This window comes from Protomyctophum bolini, assembly GCF_963924005.1.
Source record: "Protomyctophum bolini genome assembly, chromosome: 23".
In the NCBI taxonomy this organism is placed as follows: Eukaryota; Metazoa; Chordata; class Actinopteri; order Myctophiformes; family Myctophidae; genus Protomyctophum; species Protomyctophum bolini.
The window spans coordinates 5211922-5217921 of NC_137884.1; positions in this window are offsets into that span (position 1 = coordinate 5211922).

Sequence of the window (6000 nt, forward strand, 5' to 3'; positions counted from 1 at the left end):
GTGGTAGGCTAATGAATAGTTCATAACAATTGGGGGGAAAATGCTAAAACTCAAGTCACTTTAAAATTCACAAGAAATAATAAAAAATGCACCAGCCTAACTAACTGTGTGTGTTTGGTGACAGGGCTCGCATCTTGATTTTTGTCATTTGAAAATAAAGCAAGGAGCTGTAACATATCAGAGTTATGATATCAGAGTGTCTGTAGATTATGAACAAAGTTCACACGTTGGAAGGACACAGATGTTCGGTTACAAGCATCTCTCTGGGAAACTGGTGCTTGTACGTAGCTTGCCAGGTGTCATTAGCAGCATTTTCAATGGGTACAGATTTTACAGAACATAACAGCAGCAGATATCCGAGTTTTAATGCAAGCTTTCGGTCCTTCTTCAGGCAATGCAGGTCCATATTTTAAATGAATCAATATTTTTTTTTCTTTTTTACTGATAAGTACCGTTTTATGTGTTAATTAAAATGTGTTTGGGGCATTTGGAGAGGAAATAAAGGCATGCTTTCATCTGGCACAAAGAGAGGGGGGGGGGGGGCATTTATGATTCATGAAATAGGAAAAGAAGATCGTGCTGAATAATGTGATTGTTTTTTCTTGATTACACATATTGAACACATTGTGCTACAGTAATTAAATAGCAGTACAAGTCACTCAGTAATCAATCATATAGCACCCTTTTTGGTATTATATAGCACCTAATGTACCTTTAAAGGAATACCTACTGTATGTCCTTTGTCAAAACCCCACCTCGGGTATGGGCAAATGTATTTATTTATTAATGAACTGGGCAGGGTGAACTGCAAACAGTTACTGTTTCACACATGGGGATCCGAATAAAGACATCTTCCCCCGTTCACTAGGGGGTGCAGCGAGGGTGATGTGTGCTCTGCTCACGCCCACTCTGTTTACCATATTGTATAGCTTGGTGCTTCAGGATGCAATGGCTGATAAAACGGAAGGTTTCTATAGCGGGTAAAAAAACGGGGAATTATATTTTCAACCCACAGTTGTCGTACTCTACCGTCTGCCTGTCTAGCACATATAACGGGGGCATTGCAGTTCACACTTCTCAGAGGCTTGTGGTTTAACCATAAGATTTATGGATTAACCATATGATTTATGGATTAACCATAAAGCCTCATGAAAACCAAAGTACACGTGCCCACCATTCATCAGCAATGCCAACTCCCTCCACAATGCAGTGAACCGGTTTGCGTACCTGGGCAGTGCAATTTCCAATGGCACGGCAATCAACAATGATGTTGACAACAGACATGCCAAAACAAACGGCTCATTTTGACCGGCTCCATAAACAGTCATGGAAAAAACATTCAACCCAGCTCAAATACCAACTCACAGAATGCCGTGGTGGGAGCTATGTTCACAAAACCTGTCAATTACAATTAGTGACAGTTGTGTCTTTGGAAGGGTGCCGTGCACCTTCATGTGCACAGACCTCTACCTCAATCAGCCCACACTAGCTCAGGATGATCCAGATATTAGGAGATCTGTAGGTCAAACATTGGATTAAAAACTGTATGGGCACGGTGGCACAGTCGGTAGTGCTGTCACCTCACAGCTAGAAGGTCCTGGGTTCGATTTCCGCTCGGGAACTGTCATTTCTCGACCGTTTTGGACGCGGGGCGACTCGCCGCAACCGGGCTGCCCCCCTGGGCGCCTTCCTGGGGGTCTCGGTGTTGCTGGTACCCCCCGCGGACCCCCACACGCTACAGTTTCACCGCTCACTTCACACTGGTGTGATTTTTATAAACAAATAAGACCAAGTTGCACCCCTAATAAAGACTAAAGATAAAACACACTACTCTGTCTCTGTTTCTTTTCATGTTCCTCCACTGCTCAGCTGCACTCTCTATCTCTCTCTCTGGATATCTTCTGTCCCCTCTTGCAGAAGCACACAGTGAGTACAGACACACAGCAGATGGTGGGATAACAGACAGATGATTAACCACTGGCCATGCATAAAACGCACTCCTCCAGGAAATGACTCACCGTCCACTGAGCCCTCGCAAATGTTGTACAGATACTGAACACTCATACAAGACAAGTCGACATGCACACGGTTTAACACACACACGCGCACGCGCGCACACACACACACACACACACACACACAGACACACACACACACACACACGCACACGCACACGCGCACACGCACACGCACACACACACACACACACACACACACAAGCTTGTGGCTCTATTCTCAGGCTCTGCATGCACATACCAGGGCCAACGGCTCCAGAGTGTGACCATTCAGGAAATTACTTTCATTTTAGTTTCACACAATGGAGTATGCTCTCGCAAGGCAATGAATATCTCTAACTGTATGGAAGCCATTAGGCCTCCATAATCGGTGGATATCAACTTAAGAGGTAAATACAAGAAAGTTCATCTTTCTGGTGATGCAGTTATGACATTCTTACAAGTGCTTTAAACGTTATTATACCTCCCATTCACAAGGACTAGTGGGCTACTTTGTAATAATCATGCTGCCAAGGCTTGACAACGGAGATCACAGAGAGGTCTGCCTCATGCTTGGGGATTTAACTGTACGTGTCGCAGTGTGTATTTTGTGACGTTAACATATTTTTTAAAACCTTGACAGTTTGCAGACTAAAAGCAAAGAATCTAAGGCATTTTGTAAACTGTATATTCATGTGTGCAGTCAAAATACAATAAGAGGAAAAGATGACAAAGCTTAGACCTAACCATAAATAATGTCCCAATCCCCTGCTGATTGTGCACCATGGGCAGGGTATAGGCTGCAATCACGGAACTCCAAGAACTCCAGAGTGTGGAGCAATGGGCATTTGTTTGGGGGATATAACAGTCTGTGGGACTAATGGGATTTTGGACCATTGGGACATTTTTCAGGCTATTGGAAGTTTCAGAATAATGGGACTGCATGGTGCACCTAAGTGACCTAAATGAAAAAAAGTGGCACACCAGCTTGTAAAAAATCTTATGCTGCGCTCACAAACGCCGATGCAAAAGATACAACACCTACGTACACAATGTAATTTGTAGCTGTAGCTTTTTGCAGCAGCCTCAAACGTCGAATGCATCTTCTTTGCCTCTTCATGTCGCTGGCTTCCATTGACAGTGAATGCTAAACTGTAGCTTTGCATCTGCCCGTGTGAACGCAGCATTAGTCTGGAGCCCTGCATGTGTGAACACTTCAAAAGAAAGCAAACTGCAGCTCTCTTATGCACACAGATACACACTCTCGTAAACTCGCCTATCCATGAGAGCAGACTGAATACCGTATGCAACTTTGAACTTGTGCCCATGTGCACACGCAGCGGCAGCTGTGATGCTCTGTGAAGTTAAACAGAGGCAAGACCCCTCACTGGGTGGCAATATCCACTATAAGAGATCTGCACATGCTCCGAGGACACAGCCTTGGATGTCATCCAGGTTCAAGGTTTCTTTATTTTTGTCTCGCGAAGGAGAAATTTGTCTCGGACCCCAAGGACCCGCCCTGCAGCATACAGATACAATACAATACAATACAATACACAATACAAGACAATAAAGGTACACAGTGACTGGTACAACATTTAAATACCACACACCAACATACCTAGTGCAAAAAGGAGAAGAACATCCTCACCTCATAACCTTCGACCCTTACCCTGTCTGCCCTCTGCAAGGACTCTGTTAACACCTCGAGGGGCCTATTTTAATCCATTAATAAAACGTGCCCATCGTCAGCAAGCGCCTCTAGGCTGTAGAGCGATCAGTTTTCATAGCACTGATTTGACGGAGATTATCAATCTCCGTCTCGGGCACATGACCGTGCTCTTGAACTTGACGGTGATTTACTGTACGCCACGCGGGCCCCGATGGTGTTAAGGAGTGTACCTATTATATACAGAACCTGAGTCTATTGTTATCCCGACATCATTTAATACATCACAGCACTCTTTGACAGTATCAGTCTCAAAGCGCATGAAGAATGTCACATATAGTCTCTTGATGTTGGAGTTAGCTAACTGCTGCTCTGCACACTCTTTATGCTGCCTTCTGGATTCCCTTAGCTGTTGATTTAGGTCCTTTTCCGCAGCCCTCATAGCTGCTGTGTCCCCTGGCCCTGTCATCAGGGCCAGCAGACTACAAGTTGTTTAGTGGGCCACCTGAGGCTGGTTGGGGCTGATTACCTTGTGCCGAGCGAATAAGGTATTGAGCTCACCTCCGAGGGAGGTTAATAGGCTCTCTCTACACAGCTGGGGAACCTGTCTGTAATCTGGTATCCTGACATGAAGATGAATCTTTTGTTTATTAAAAAGCTGGAGAGATGGGTAGACCTTTGTTAGTGAAGAAAAGAAGAAGAAGGAATTAACAGCAGATCAACCAATGTCACGATCCGTAGGAGAAAGAGCGCAGAAGCCAACGATGAGTTCTTTTTTTCTATTCTGAAAAGATCACGTAAATGTTAGTGTTCCACGTTTCCAAATTTGATCTTTTCATATTTGTTTCATCACCAAATTAACTACCGGTAGTTTATCCTGTAAGACTTCTCCCTCCTGATAGGATAAGATAACATTAAACATCACACCTTGACGATGTATTTTCTGCTAAAGATATGGAGAGACAGCGATATTCTATGACATGATTTACACCATCTTTAATCCACAATGAATGGTTAACAAACGTTATGCCACCATGTCCTAGTAGTACAGTAGGTATGCAGGTTATATGATGAATTGTTATCATTGCTAACTTAACAGCACCAGAGGCCATTATGGATTATAGATCACAATGCAAGGTCCCCGTGACCCTGGATCCATTAGAAATCTGTCATGGGCACTGTTGATGTACTCTCCTCCTCTCCCTTCTAAGTTCTGGCACCACATTCAATGCCAGGCATTTGTTATGAAACATGTCCATTAGATGCAGTGCACCAGCGGGAACTGATTTCCCCTTCAACACAAGCCCAGTGAGACCAAATTATTTGTTTATTTGTTATAATCAGCTCAAACCGAAGGCTATGTCCCCTGTCTCTTTTTGTGCGTGCGTGCGTGCACATTTCTCCCCAATTATCATCCAGTAGTATTTGAGAAACAGACATTGTGTCAGAATAAGAGAAACAGTTTTTGGCGAAAATAGCAGATTTACAAACATATCACAGTGTGACACTTTGGCCTTTTTTCCACCAGGGTTGAACCGGCCCGGTTCTTAGTCCATGAGCCAGAGCTCCAAAATTGGAACGTTAATTATGAATTGAGTGGGCAAAACCAAACTATTAAATTGTTTGGCCAATATAAGTAAATTAATATATGATAACCCTTCCACAGTAGTAGCCTTTTCATATTTTAATTTCTTTGCAAATTTTCCTATATAATTGCCTAAAATGGCTTTTATAAAAAATGACATCCTAAAATGTTGATGTCCTCCCTAGCATAGTGCGTGCATGCATGCATGCGTGTGTGTGTGTGTGTGCTGTATGGACATCCCCATTTTAGCTAAAAGTCTATCAAGGTCATTGTTTATGAAAAGTAGAAAAGGGGAGAAGTGATTTATCAGTTTTCTTGTCTCTCTCACACTACCCCCCCCCCCCCCCTCTCTCAGTCCCTCACTCTCTCTCTCTCTCTCTCTCTCTCTCATATGGGGACACGCTGTGAGTTTGTAGATCGGAAATTTTCGGTACAGAGACTTAGTGTGCAGGGATATACCAGCAGACCAATAGGGACCTGGGGTACACCGGTCAACTAGGTATTTAGAGTTTAAGTAGTTAAGCTGCTGTCACACCAATCAAGCGACGCTGTGGGACACTCACATGTACAGTATGCCGCCGCCAGGAAGCCCCAGAACTAACAGTTATGCACAGAGCCTATATTATGTGACATTGTACAACTTTCTGCACCGCCATCCATCCCCCTGACACCACACAAAATACAGACAGACGGATGTACTGCATAGCCCATCGTCTCTTATATAAGACTGTACGCCCCCTGTGGGATCAATA